Genomic DNA, 16,071 nt, shown 5'->3' with positions numbered 1-16,071 from the left:
CATATCACATGTTACCATGGTCCAACCATGGTCTTTTCCGTCAGTTCATCACATATCACTGAACGAAAGTACTCATTCTTGTGTTCTACTCAATTTGATCTTTCAATTCAATTTTCATACTATTATAATATTCATGGTTCAATAGCAAAGACATAAAACAAACATCATATTATTTCTAATTTAACAATTAAACATAAGATTCTATCATATAAACATACTGATTACACTTATTCAAGCAAGTGTACATAAACGTGTATATTTACTTACCATATTTAATTAATCAAATATGTTGAGCACATAACATCATATGCGCGCCAAAAAAACGTGGATGAGCTTATCACCATATAAACTTTCATTTTATTCTACGTTTCTACATTTCTCAACTCATGGTTGTCTTACTACATATGTTAACACATACTTATCATGAATTTTCTATTCATACCTTTCTAAATTTCGTTTCATCATAAACACATTTCAATCACCTCAACATAATTTTTAATTTTTTTAGCATTATTGGAAACAACTCGGTTAAAAGTCATCTTTGTCTTACAAAACAATTTCATTGGAGTCAGAAGATATTACACTATCACGAGTAATAATATGACATGTATAGCTAAACTCACATATGCTATGTTAGTCCGAGAACCGACTAAACCATAGCTCTGATACCCATAAATGTAACACCCCTAACCCGTATCCATCTCCAGAATAAGGCTATAGAGCATTACTGGAGTTTAAAATTAATTTACAGACATTTCATTTCATCAAGCATTCATATTTAAAATCAATCAAAATCAAAACATTAATGAGCTAACGTTGGCCAATTTAACTCATACATTCCATTATAACCAGAATCAAAACATCAAAAATTACTGATAGAATTAATGGATAGTGTGATAAACATTCATACATCCATTCAATGCATTATTCCCTTTTTTATCAAATATATCAATGTTTCATAAATTTTCATACAATGAAAATTTAAATCATATTCACATCAGTAACATACACTTCAAGCATTTAAGAATATAATTCAAGTTACACGAACTTACCAGACTAAATTGCAGAAATACCAAAAATTTAGGGACATTTTGGTAATTTTCTATTTTTCTCGAATTCCACCCAATCATGATCTAAATTAATATTTCATTCAATTTATTAATTTAAATAATAAAACAATTCATTTCATGCAATTTGGTCACTTTTTGATATTTTTACCAATTTACCCTTAAAATATTACTTTTATTCCATTTAGTCCTTGAACCTAAAACATGCAAATTGGCCATTTTTAATGAAAACTCATGCTAGTTGAATAATCATTTATTTTCCTCCTCCTCTCCATTCCATATCCTTAATATACAATATGCTTATATGTAACATTATCTATAATTCCAATATTTATTTATATATTAATTCAAAGTTGTTCACTTTAGTCATAGTCACTAAATTATTTATATCTTGATCTACAGCACTTCGAATTAAAATCTGCTAAATTCCTATGAAATTATACTCACATAGCATCTTATCATAAAATTTTTAGAATTTTAAGTTTAGCCAATAATTACAGTTTATTCTTTAAATTTTCCCCTATTTCACTATTTGATAGTTCTGACCCCTCTTCACTAAAAATTAATTATCTCTTTGTACAGAATTTGGATGATTTTTTTGTTTGTTTCTATTGAAAATAGACTAATTCAAGATTTTAAAGATATAAATTTAAGTCTCTAATTATTTTTATTCAATTTTTGATGATTTTCCAAATTCAGAACAGGGGAACCCGAATTCATTCTGCCTTGTCTCACAAAATTTATTATATCTCATGATTTACAATTCCATTACTTACACCTTTTCTTCTATGAGAAACTAGACTTAATAATATTTAATTCCATATTTTTCATCCTCTAATTCGATTTCCACAATTTATGGTGATTTTTCAAAGTTAACCAACTACTGTTGTCCAAAACTATTTTAGTGCAAGATGTTGATTACTAAATTTATAACTCCCTTATTCCCTTTCTCTATAAGATTTCCCATCATTTTCACTTATTTCCCTTCACTAATATATCAAGAACATAAGACTTTATTTAAGAAAACTCAACTATAACATCATTTCCATACTCTTTCAACAATAACAAACTTAAAAATATATTGAAATCTTGATGTTCTTACCTTATGCTATTGATCTCAATCTTTAACTTGATTTTATCTCTTCTCCAGCTTCTATTTCTTGGATCTAACTTGACATTCTAGCTCCCCATTGTCTCCTTATTATTTTTCTCTCTTGGAAGCTAGGGAAATTCTTTTGATTTCTAGGTGAAAATAGTGAATTTTTTGTGAAAGGACCAAATTGTAAAGAAAGCAAAACTTTCTTTCTTCTAATCTCTTCTAACGTTGGTTGCATAGAAAGATGATGATTTTTCATCATCTTCCCTCCCTTTTATATTAATCATTTAATAATAAAATAATACTAAAAATCTTAATAAAATATTAATTAAATAACATTTATCTAATTAATTAATTAAAAATATCACAAACATCATCATTACCTTCTAGAATTCTCTCTCTCTATTTGATCATTTTTCCCTTTATAATCTTTTGTAATTCCATCCTTGAGTCATCACTTAATTTGGTAAAATTACAATTTAGTCCCTCAAAATTCTTCACCTTTTCAATTTGGTCCTAATTCATCCATTTTCCTTAGTTTCTAGATTATTCCACCCTTAAATATTTACACTATTGGTCCTTCAACATTTTCGTATTTACACTTTAACCCCTCAAATTTTGAGTTTTTACTTTTGGGCAACAAAACTTTTCTCACTTTTGCAATTTAATCCTTTCTTGAATTAATATGTCATAATATACTTCCCAATGTTGAAATAACTCAATATTACCCTTTTTATCACTTTATTTTCTTATTTTACTATATCAAGGATATTATCTTACTTTCTTATTTTAGTAATTTTCGGGGTATTATAGCTAAGGCCCACACTGATATTGTTACTATTAAGGGCTCAGGCCTAGACTGATTCTGTTTCTTTAATGAGGGGATTATACACTGAATTTTCGTAAACTCACCTTGTTTTTAACCTTTAAGGTAATCCTCAATGTTAGACGATTCAGAGCTACGAGGGACTCGAAGAGGGCCACACAACTGCACATATTTTATTCTGTTTTGCTCATTTACTAAAGCACTTTGATTTTGATTCGGGTTGTAATAAGGCCTCTATAATTTCTGGATTTTAAAATTGGGATTTGATGTGATTGTGATTTATATCTGATAGAAGTAGAACATGATTTTCCAAAACAATAACTGTTTTCTAACACTACATTTTCGCAACTTAATTTTTAAATAACACATTTTCGTAAATCATTTGTTTTAAATTAAACTTCTGCAACAATAAAGTTTTCAAGGTAATAACGTTTCTTTAATAAACCTTGATTGAAAATAAGGAAATGAAAACTGAGGTTTTGTACAAGTTTTAAAAGGTAAGAAGTTTGAAATTTCAAGAAGGGTTTTCAATGAAAACATGGTTTTCGAAAAACACTTCAATGTGACACGTCAGATTCAGCCATAACGTCTAGGCCAAGTTTGGGGTGTTACACATACGACCCTTTTTGAGCTCATGAAATTCTTTACTTTTCTGTTCCAGAAACCTCTAACTAATGTATTTCTTTTGAAACTCGGTTTGAAAGAATTCCCAAGTGATCCGCTCTCTTGGCCCTACAGAAATCAATGTGTTCCGCCATTGGTAAGCCAAATCTTTCAATAACGATACCGCATTTAACACTCTTGGTCGGTGAACAAGATAGTTCGACGAAAACTCTGATTGTATTCTCTAACTAGAATTCTGCTCTCTCGGGATCATCCTCAGCCGTAGCTCTGAATTCTATCAATAGGTGGCTTACTAACTCGTATAGGTTCCAAACCTTGAGGAATAATGGGGACTGGTTGGGGAGTACGAGGGGGTAGAGGTTGTTGAGCAGTCGGGTTCATTCGTAAGAACTCGATAAACCATTCGTTTATCATCCGGTAGAAGGCTTCCTTAGCCTCTCCTCCTCTGTCCTCAGATACAGACCTTGTACTACTCGATGCAACTCCGTGAATGGAGGCTTGAGTGTTGCTTTCTACTTCATCAGAGTCAGCTCGGTTAGATGTCATTGTTGTATGAAAACATATTTTAAAAAGGTCAAGAGATATCACACTATCACAAGTTATATAATGGCATGTATAGTTAGACTCGTATAAACTACGTTTAGTCTGAGAATTGAGTAAACCGTAGCTCTGATACCAATAAATGTAACACTCCTAACCCGTATTTGTTGCTAAAACAGGGTCACAGAGCATTATCTGAGTTTTTAAATCATACGAACACATTTTGATAAACATTTCATATCATATCATTAAACATATTAAAACTAAGTCAAAACATACATATTGTCCCTTAAATGAGCCCTCGAGGCCCAAAATACAAGTTAGAAATAAGTCAGGACTAAATCGAAAACTCAAAGAATTTTTTAAAAAAATTAAAAATTTTCAACACTACAGGGCTCACATTCCCGTGTGACTCACATAGCCAAGAGACACGCCCATTTCTCAAGCCGTGTGGGCATTCAAAATAGGGACACACGACCTTGTCCCAGCCCGTCTCCGTACCCGTGCAACTCACTGACTTGGGTCACACGGTCAAGTTACACGCCTGTGTTCCAGGCCGTGTACCCTTCGAAATAACACCACATGCCCGTGTTCCAGCCCGTGTGCTAGGCCGTGTAACAGCCTGACTTGCAACCCTCTGAAAGCTATAGGGGACACATGGTCGTGTCACCTGGCCGTGTGCCACACACGGCTGAAACACACGCCCGTGTGGACGAAAATAAGCCATTTTACAAGCCATTTTCTCACCCAACTAGGTATATACCTATACATGCAATTGTAACTGAAATTAAACATCCGAAAGTACTGAAAGAGCCGATGGATAGTGTGATATAGCTTCGACAAGCTTCCAACCCAAACGAGCTTTCAATTTACTATAAAACATGAAAAATAACACAGAGTAAGCATTTAAGCTTAGTAAGTTCGTATATCATAGAATAAAACTTACCATTTAGTCACATACTAGGTAAGTAAACATAACATATCCCAACATAATTTGGCGAAATGCCTAAGCATGTATACATCAACCATGTTAGCCATTTAAATACATATATAAACCAATAATCATGGATGAGAACAACAATTGATTAAGTGTCGTATACATGTATCATCCAGTTCAATTTTGCATATACCATGTAAAAACATTTCCATGTAATTTGTAGGTATTCCTGAAATAATCCATATTGAACTCTTACCATTTCGTATCAGAATATTGCACATTGAACCATTAGAATACTGTTGGATACCAGGTCTAGCTCACATATAAAGTGCTAACTGATATAACTATAATCTATCAAATCCTGCACATATATGCTCATACGAGCTATGAATCAGTATGCTTACTCGAGCTGTAGATCGGTATGCTCTCATGAGCTATAAGTTCGTATGCTCACACAAGTTGTAAGTTGGTATGCTCAGATGAGTTATGGGTCAGAACGTAGCTGCACGATGTAAACCCTAATGACATGTCATTTGTATCCTACGAATTCCTCAGGTTCAAACGTGATTCAGTAGTTGTCATACGTCGTTGGATATGCAACTTTGTATGCATATAGAAAATGTACATTCCATGCATATCTCAAAATAAAACATATAATCACAATGTAATCACATGAACTTACCTTGACGGGATTACGTAGATACAGAGGCGATTAACCTGAGACTTTCTCTTTGCCCCAATCTAAAGCTGTACGAGGCTTGTCTTGACCTGTACAGATAAATTTATCTCAATTTAATATATTTTTCATTCAAGTTAACCCAAAATCATATTTTGGAAAAATTACCATTTTGCCCTTATACTTTTAATTTTTTTGCAATTTAGTTCTTACCTCATAAAAATGGAAATTCATGAAATTCCACCACACCCTATTATGGCCGAATATCAATTAGGTCCTTAGCCAGCCCTATATTTCATTGATTTCACAATTTGACCATGTAAAATTTTCTATTTTTTAATTTAATCCTTATTTGACAATTTCATCAAAAATCTCTTTATAAAAGTTGTTTATCTAACAAGAACTATCCATTTTCTATCATAAAACCTCAAAAATCATGTATATTCAACAATGGCAAAGCCTTAATTGTTTAACAGTTTCATAAATTAGTCTTCGAGCTAGCTAGATTAAGCTACGATCCCAAAAACGTAGAAAACATTAAAAACAGAACAAAAATCACTTACATATTGGAAAAATAAGGTTGGCTGAACCTAGGTCTCTAATGGCTTCTTATTTTCTTGTAAATTTGGTTGACGATGATAATGGAAGATGATAGTTTGTTTCATTTCATTTGTTTTTATCATTAATTACTTAATTACTTAATTAACCTTTAAAAACTTTAAAAATTACACAAATGCCAAGCCCTGTACATCCACTATCAACATTAATGGTCTAATTGTCATATAAGGACTCATACTTTAAGGTTCTATAGCTATTTAATACTTTTAGCTACTAGAACTCAACTTTTGCACTTTACGTGATTTAGTGCTTTTTATCAAATTGAGCATGTAAACGGTAAAATTTCTTAACAAATTTTTTATACGATACTACTATCATGCTGTAGGAAATAAAATAATAATAAAATAATTTTTTTGACTTTAGATTTGTGGTCCCAAAGCCATTGTTCTGATTTAATTGAAAATGGGCTATTACACTGGGCATCTATAGTAACGAAACATAAGCTCTATTTTTTATTCCCAATAACAATATGCCTTGGGATAATTATTTCCAAAAAATTGAGGGATTGTAAACTTTGGTTTTGCCAAAGAAGGTTGCCCACGGTCATTAGTAACCAAAGGATCATTATCTACACGAGGGGCACGTCTAGCATTCTGTCTATGAGCACGAGGCTGTTCAACCTCAACATCATCATTAGCACCCCAATTTTGAGTCATTTGCTTAGTCCGCAAGTGATTCAAGGTATTGCTCATTTTCAAAAGTATATTTATCCCTTTTTCTTTTTGTTGCATCTTGATCATCTAGATTTCGTTGCAGCCTATCAAACCTATGTTCGAACTTATCAATGACTTCATTGAGGTCACGTTGTAATTTTGTTATGAAACGAACAAGATTTTCGATGGTCACTAGTGGTGTGTCACTCTGGTTATCACTTCATTTGCCACTACGAGACATTGTGACAAATCTGAAAAAAATACACAGCACTCAAAAAGAAAAAAAGCAAATATCACCATTATGCACTCAAAAAATAAAATTGAATTCTCAGTGAGGTAAGAATTAATCTTGTGAGTGTTTTAAAAGTGTCCATATCAATCAATCAGAACGTATTAGAATCAACTAACAATGCAAACCTAATAGCACTATGAGTCAAAAATCGGCTAGATACCAAAGAATTGTGTTGTACGGAGGAAGGATGTGCAACGTGCTTTAACCTACTTACAAGAAAGAATAAAGTGATAGAATGTGTAAAGGAACAAGAACAAGCAAAAACAAATGGAAACCTAAGGCTTAGATTCAATGAAAATTGCTGAAACCCGAAAACTCAAAAAAATTGAGAAGCATCTTGACAAACTTCATTCGAGGTGTTCCCAATTTCAAAAATCACAAAATTTAAACTAAAGCCTCCTCAAATATTTTAGATCCGATCTAGAAAGTTTCGGCACAAAATTAAACTCATATAATATTTTTTTTATTTTTTCTCTTTTTGCACTTTTAGATAAATTCTTTTGGGGAAATATTTTTTACATTGTAATACAGTGCCAAGAATTAGTATATAAAATTTTAGATCAATTGAAAAATGTTTACGCACTGGAAAATATTTTTTCTCGAATTTTTTTGAGGTAAAAACTACTTAAAGATATTTGCAATGGAAATTAATTTAAGAATCAACCTTGAACACCCAAAATGCCCAAATATGATACCAGATGATACGACACGCGTGCGAAACAGGATTGTAGCTTGTCTAAGTTTCAGATGTATTCTAGATCTCTAGAAGAACGTAAATGGAAACGGGGAAAAAAGAAAACAGATTAGTTGTCACAAAGAAGAATCAAATGAAATTAAAATAAAAGAAAGATGAATCAACTGGTAAGGATTCCAATAGAGAGTAAATTAAGGTTTCATGGATAGAAAGAAACCATCCAAGCACCTCAAGAAAAAGACCCCAACCAGCTTTGTAAAACAAAACACTGAACAGATTTGTTAAACGTGATTTTAAAGACAAAACTAAACTGTTTTGTGTAAGAATATTTGAAACAGTAAGAAAAGATTGAAACTATTAATTTTGGTGTGTTTCTTGGTGGAACAAGATAGGAGAATGTCTCTCTTGAAGCAATTTAAACCTATAAGAAAAATCAATAAAATCAAAAACTAAAAAAGCAAGAACTAAATTAAAATAAATAATAAATGATCATTTAAGGATAGAACAAAAAAGATGACATCCTAAGAAGCCTTGGAAACATTAAGAATCTACAACTTCTTTCAATGACTCTAATTCCCTCTCCAAGAAAGAGATCTTGGGAAGAAAAAGCCTGAAGATGATTCCCATAACCTAAAAGACTGTCCCTGAGAATAGTATGATTATTCTTAAAAAAGTCCTTAATCGAGTACTATAGTGGGCTTGGACAACAATAATGCATTAAGACTAACGTGTAGTTTATTGATGACAAAGTGTTGTCATTGACATGGGATATCAAAATTAATACAAGAGTATGTGTGTTAGAGAACAACATATTGGACTAACCCTCTATGAGTATGTTTCTTGGATTATTATGTAATAGTCACAACATTACCCATAGTGATTACTATGTATACGACCCTAAGACTTGAGATCATCATTATCCCAACATTGTATGTCGTATATTTTGATACAGTCAAACGTATATCGTAACTAGTTGTTCTATAAAGGCTAATGTTGGATATACCACAACCTATGTAGTGGGATAAGGTTGATCAATATAAGATTTGTCCTTCCTACATAATGGGAGCAATATCTTAAGCCACTTGATTGAGTGAGACTAGAAATGCATGGCCATGATGGAATAAGTTGATATGAGATATCATACTTATTTGTTTATCATAGTCAACTCAAGATATCAAGAAACAGTAGATGGACTATGCAAGTGTGACTATTCCATGACTTGTGTCCATTCTAGATATAAAGGACAAAAAGGGTTAAATACATGAAGGGTTAATAACAGAGAGGTAAAGTCGCATCATGACTTCTTGTAACTTAGGTAGCAATGATGCATTGCTAGATGCTACTCATTGTTTGTAATATTAGAATCATTCTAGTATTACTCCTAACGTTACAAAAACCTATAGGGTCACACCCTATGGTTGAAACGAACGAAATCCAAACATAGTTGGTATTGTTTTTATCTCTGACATGAATTAAATTGATTTTTGAATTAATTTAATTGGGTAGTTAAATATCGAACGAATTATGTGTACAACAAGTATGTTGTACACATTATGAGAACATGGTTAAATTAATATATATAAGAATTTGATTCATATAAAATTAAACTAAACATAATTTACCGAAATCATTGTTATAATTATTGTAATTATAATTTAGAATCAAATATTATTATAACTATTGTAATTGTAATATTTTCGGTCAAACATTATTATAATTATGGTAATTATAATTATGATATTTGGTTAATTATTAAAATATCAACTATTACCGAATTAGAAAATAAGGGTTTTACGAAAACCTAATATACCCTAAATAAAAGGGAGCGAGATCTAGGGGTCGTCATAGAGTGAATTATCTTTGAAAAAGTTTTAAAGAGTTCTTGCTATTCATTGTCACACCGGGTGTATTACGTAGAGGCTGAAACTTTTTGTAGCGATTTGGAATCGACATACAATTGTGTAATCAGTTTCACAACAGCTATCTTCGATTTTTAGACGATTAAAGGTAATCTTTCATACCCTTCTCACCCCGATTCATTCCTCCTACATGGATTCCTCTCTTGGATCGCCTAAATATATTTTTTGGTTGCCCCACAGGGCATCTTGGTGACCCAATAGTGGTATTAGAGCCACTTATGGAATTGGACTGGGGTTTAAATCCTTCGGTGATGTAATTGTATGAGATGCATGCTTTACTTTTCTTGCATTTTCGATTTAATCTTGAGTATGTAATATTCTTTAATACTTCTCTAAGTTGTAATATGCATAATCTATTCCTTTCGATTATCAATTAAATGTTAATCTTAATTTTAAGGCCTATTCGGTTTATGTTTCTTAAGTGTTAACAAATTTGTCATCTCAATGGCAGTGATGAATTTGTGATTTCTAGTTAAGAGTTAACTGGTTGTTTTCGTTCGGACTTGGAACAAGGGTTGTTCCTGTAAGAAACTTCAAGGATGAAAATCTTGAAAAACACGATATTGTTGATTAAAGTTATCCAATCGTGAGGTTTGAAGCATATGCAGTTGAACAATAATCCCATTCGTGTGCACGGTCCATATCCACCACAGATCCCCATTTTTTTCTTCCACCAAGCGGGTCACACCACGAGCTTTTAGGTCAAATGAAAATGAAGACCACGAGTGTAGGTCACAAAGCTAGAAGGGACTTTTAATGATTCACTTCAAAAAAATAGGTTGGATAAAGCACGTTGTATTTTGTTTGCTATGACTGGCATGCACGGTGTTTGAAATACATAGTTATAGCCCAATAACCCATTTGGAAAGGTTGTAAATTTTATAAATATGACCTGCATGTCGTTCCTTACTACTTTTCTCTTGTATTTCTCTTCTCATCTTACTCCCTTGCATGTAAAATGAGTTTTTAAAAATAGTAAATTGCATGAGTTGCTATGGGCCAGACGAGAAGAAATATGGGCCAACTAAAGTGGACAAGAAGCTTGTGAAGCAACTTACACCTTTATGTTTTGTTTTGGTTCTCCCATTGGCTTGGGAAGAACCACCTTAGTTTATGGGCTATAACTATTTCATTTATTTACTGCTTTATTTATTCATGTATTATATGCTATGGATGTATAAAACATGCCAAATTTTAAGTAAGTTAAAATTTGATATCTATAAACAATATTAATTGATGAGATCAATTAAAAGACTAAATGGAATAAAGTAGACCATAATTGGTGAGATGCAACCTTAATAAAATTCCCTCAATCAAAATATTAAGTCAACGTTGCATTCCAATCATTACCCTCGTTAAGGCCTCGATCGATACTATGTGGTTATGTTAAAGCAAAGTACTAGTTGAAACATTGGTTAAACACAAAAATAAGCAAGTGATATTTGCTGGTTAAAACATTGGTTAGTGACTAACTAGGTTACTCTGATAGGATTAGAAACGTAGAGGCAAGTAATTTGGATAAATCATAAGATGATTAGAACAAGAGTTGTTCACCCAATATTTAGGAGTTACATTTGAAGTAATTAGCAAGTGTTGCTTACCTAAATAACCATAATCTTGAGGGTTACATGTGAAGTAATTAGTAAGTATTTAGGAGTTACATATGAAAGTCTTTTCGAAATTAAAATATGAGGGTTATTTATTTGAATAAAATAATGTGAGCATTATAATAAAGTCCTTCTAATGATTAATAAAAACTTGGTAAATTTACTCACTCATATATTTCATTATTGTAGATATATTATGGCTACAAACACAAATTCACTTTCATGCAATTGGTCCTTGAGAAGGATAAATTGAATGGTTTGAATTTCCTTGACTAGTTTCGTAAATTGAGGATTGCCCTCAAATAAGAATGGAAATTATGTCATTGAACAACCCCTTCCTAATGAACTGCTTAGTAATGCCTCGAAGGCTGATAGTGATGTTTACAAGAAGAAACTCGAGGATATATTAGACGTTGGATATATTATGCTTGCCGTTATGAATCCTGAGCTTCAAAAGCAACACGAGGACATGGTTGCTTATGATATGATCGAGCACCTGGAAGAACTTTATAAGGCACAAGCACGGCAAGAGAGGTCGATACCTCTAATGCCCATTTCCAATGTAAGCTTGCAGAATGAAGCCTACTAGGACCTCATGTTCTTAAGATGATAGGTTATATTGAAAGCCTGTCTAAACTTGGATTACACTGAGCTAAGAGTTTTCCACTGATTTTAGTCTGCAATCATTACCTAATAGCTATAGCCAGTTTGTCCCCAATTTCAATATGAATGAAATTGACAAGACTCAGCCATAGATACTCAGCAGGTTGTGAACTGCTGAAGGTAACATAAAAAAAATTGGACCCTAGCCCATTCTGATGGTCTGTAATAATAAGAGCAAGGGTAAAGCTAAAGCTAAGATAAAGCCCAAAGGCAAAGGTAGACCCGAAATTGAAAATGGAAAGGCTGCACTAAAGCCCAAAAGAGGGGTGGCTAAGGAAGGAAATTGCTTCTATTGTGGTATGACTGGACATTGGAAAAGGAATTGCCCTGTCTATCTTAAGGAAATCAAGAAGGCCAAAGAAAGCGGAGTGTCTTCTTTAGGTATTTATGTTATTGATATTAATTTATCAACTACTACTTCTTGGGTATTAGATACTGGTTGTGGTTCTCATATTTGTACTTCTGTACAGGGACTGCAAAGGAGTAGCACTCTGGCTAGAGGAGATGTAGACCTACAAGTTGGAAATGGAGTAAGAGTTGGTGTATTAAGTTTAGGAACATATACTTTGTCTTTGCCTAGTTGACTTGTTTAATGTTTAAAGGATTGTTATTTTGTACCAAGTTTGACTAAGAACATTATTTCAATTTCATGTTTAGACAAAATTGGTTTTGAGATAATAATTAAGAATAATTCTTGATCCTTTTATCTCAATAATATTTTTTATGGTTCGGCACAATTGGTAAATGGCCTCTATATTTTAGATCAAGTTAATCTCATTTAAAACATAAATACTAAAAGATCTAAAATAAATGACACAAATAAAACTTATATTTGGCATTGTCGTTTGAGCCACAAAAGTGAGAAACGCATATCCAAACTCCATAAAGATAGTTTATTGGATTCATTTGTTTTCGAACAAATTGAAGTATGTGAATCTTGCCTAGGGGAAAAAAGACTAAAGCTCCTTTTACTGGTAAAATTGAGCGAGCTAATGATTTATTGGGCCTAATACATACTGATCCTAATGCATACTGATGTATGTGGACCAATGAACACACAGGCAAGGTGGATTTCGGTACTTCATTACTTTCATTGATAATTTCAGTAGATATGGGTATGTTTATCTCATACGCCATAAGTTTAAAGCGCTTGAAAAGTTCAAAGAATTCAAAAATGAAGTACAAAATCAACTAGGAGAAACTATCAAGACACTTTGATCTAATCGAGGTGGAGAAATTTTGAGCCTAGAGTTAGATGAGCTTTTGAAGGAATGTAGGATTGTCTCACAACTTACTCTTCTTGGTACTGCTAAATGTAGGAATTTTTTAGCCTAGAGTTTCTGAGAGAAGAAATTGAACTCTGTTAGATATGGTTCGATCAATGATGAGTCATGCTGATCTATCGACTTCCCTTTAGGGACATGCACTTGTGACAACTACTTTCACACTGAATTGTTTTCCATCTAAATCAGTTCAAAATACGTCATATGAGTTATGGACTGGAAAACGTCCCAATATGTCTTTTATGAAGATTTTGGGTTGTGAAGCTTATGTTAAACGTCAGACGTCTACTAAGCTTGAACCCAAATTTGAAAAGTCTGTATTTGTGGGATATCTAAAACAAACCAAAGGATATTATTTCTTTAATCCTATTGAGAACAAAGTGTTTGTTGCTCGGACTAGTGTTTTCCTAGAAAGAGAATTTGTCTCTAGAAAAGGAAGTGAGAGAAAGATTGAACTTGAAGAAATTCAAGAACCACAATATACCACAGAACTAGAGACAGGACAACAAGTTCCATAAGAAATTGAAGAACAAGTAATTACTGTAGAAACACTACAACCACGCAAATCTTTAAGAGAATGCGATGCACTTGGGAGAAATAGATTTATCATTACAACACATGGAGACGTTCTTCTTATGGATCAAGATGAGCCTAGGACTTATCAAGAAGCAGTGGCGAGCCTAAACTTTAATAAATGGTTAGAGGCCATCAGGTCTGAGATGGATTCCATGTCAAAGAATCAAGTATGGATATTGGTAATATACAAACATACAAAGGGTGATTGGTCGCTAAAGGTTTTCGCCAAGTTCATGGTGTCGACTGTGACGAAACCTTTTCTCCTATTGCTATTTTTAAATCCATCCTAATCTTACTTGCAATATCTGCATTTCATGATTATGAAATCTGGTAGATAGACATCAAAACAACTTTCCTTAATGGGAAACTGGAAGAGGATGTGTACATGACAGAACCTGAATGTTTTGTCGATCCAAAAGATGTTGGAAAGATATGAAAGCTACAAAGATCCATTTATGGATTGAAGCAAGCTTCTCAAAGTTGGAATCTTCATTTTAATAATGTAATCAAAGAGTTTGGTTTTATCAAAAGTGAAGATGAGCCTTGTGTTTACAAGAAAGTTAGTAGGAGCACTATTGTATTCTTGGTACTATATGTAGATGACATACTTGTCATAGGAAATGACATACCTACCTTACAATCTGTTAAGACTTGGTTATGACGTTGTTTTTTATGAAGGACTTGGGTGATGCCACGTACATTTTACGAGTCAAAATCTATAGAGATAGATTAAGGCGACTCATAGGTACATACATAGACAAAGTACTGAAAAGGTTCAGGATGGAAGAATCTAAGAAAAGATTCTTACCTATGAGACATGATATCTGACTTTCAAAGGAAATGTGTCCTTTAACTTCGCAAGAGACAGAATAAGTAAGATTCCATATGCTTCGGCTATTGGGTCTATCATGTATGTCATGCTATGTACTCGTCCAGATGTATCCTATGCTTTAAGCATGATGAGTTGGTATCAAGTAGATCTTGGTGAAGGTTATTGGGTAGTAATTAAAAATATCCTTAACTACTTGAGAAGGACTAAGGATACATTCCTTATGTATGGAGGTGAGGAAGAGCTAACTGTAAAAGGTTACACTGATGATAGCTTCCAAACCGATAAGGATAACTCACGATCACAATCGGGTTTTGTGTTTTGCCTTAATGGTGGCGCTGTGAGTTGGAAAAGTTCAAAGCAAGGTACAATTGTTGATTTTACAATAGAGGCTAAGTATATTGCAGCTAGTGAAGCTGCAAAAGAGGTTGCTTGGATAAATAAGTTCATATATGGACTAGGGGTTGTGCCTAGCATATCAGATGCTATAGAACTTCATTGTGACAACAATGGAGCCATTGCACAGGCACTTTCATCTCATTTGAGAAATCATTGATCAAAGAGATGTGGAAATTTGTAGAGTACCAATAGATGATAACATTATTGATCCACTGACGAAGCCTCTAACATAGCAGAAGCATGATTGTCACACTAAGTCACTTGGTATTATATATGTTAGTGATTGGTCTTAGTGATAGTGGGAGATTATTAGAGTATGCCCAAAGACCAAACATGAGCTAATTGTAATAACATACTTGTTTTACCTCATTTATTAATAAAAGGCATTGCCATTACTCTTTTAGTTTCTTTACTATGTATATAAATAAACTATTTTATAATAATATCTTGAGAATAATATGATTATTTTAAAAAATATCCTTAGTCGAGTATTATTGTAGGCTTGGACAACAATAATGCATTAAGACTAATGAGCATTTTATTGATGACAAAATGTTGTCATTAACATGGGATGTCAAAATCAATACATGAGTATATGTAGTAGATAACAACATATTGGAATGACTCGTTATAAGTATGTTTCTTAGATTATTATGTAATAGTCACAACATTACTCATAGTGATATACTATGTATACGATCCTTAGACTTGAGATCATCAATATCGCAACATCATGAGTCGTATATTTTGATACAATCAAACGTCCACCATA

This window comes from Gossypium hirsutum, chromosome D09 (assembly GCF_007990345.1).
Source record: "Gossypium hirsutum isolate 1008001.06 chromosome D09, Gossypium_hirsutum_v2.1, whole genome shotgun sequence".
Taxonomy (NCBI): domain Eukaryota; kingdom Viridiplantae; phylum Streptophyta; class Magnoliopsida; order Malvales; family Malvaceae; genus Gossypium; species Gossypium hirsutum.
Note: the sequence above shows the minus strand (reverse complement) of the source record.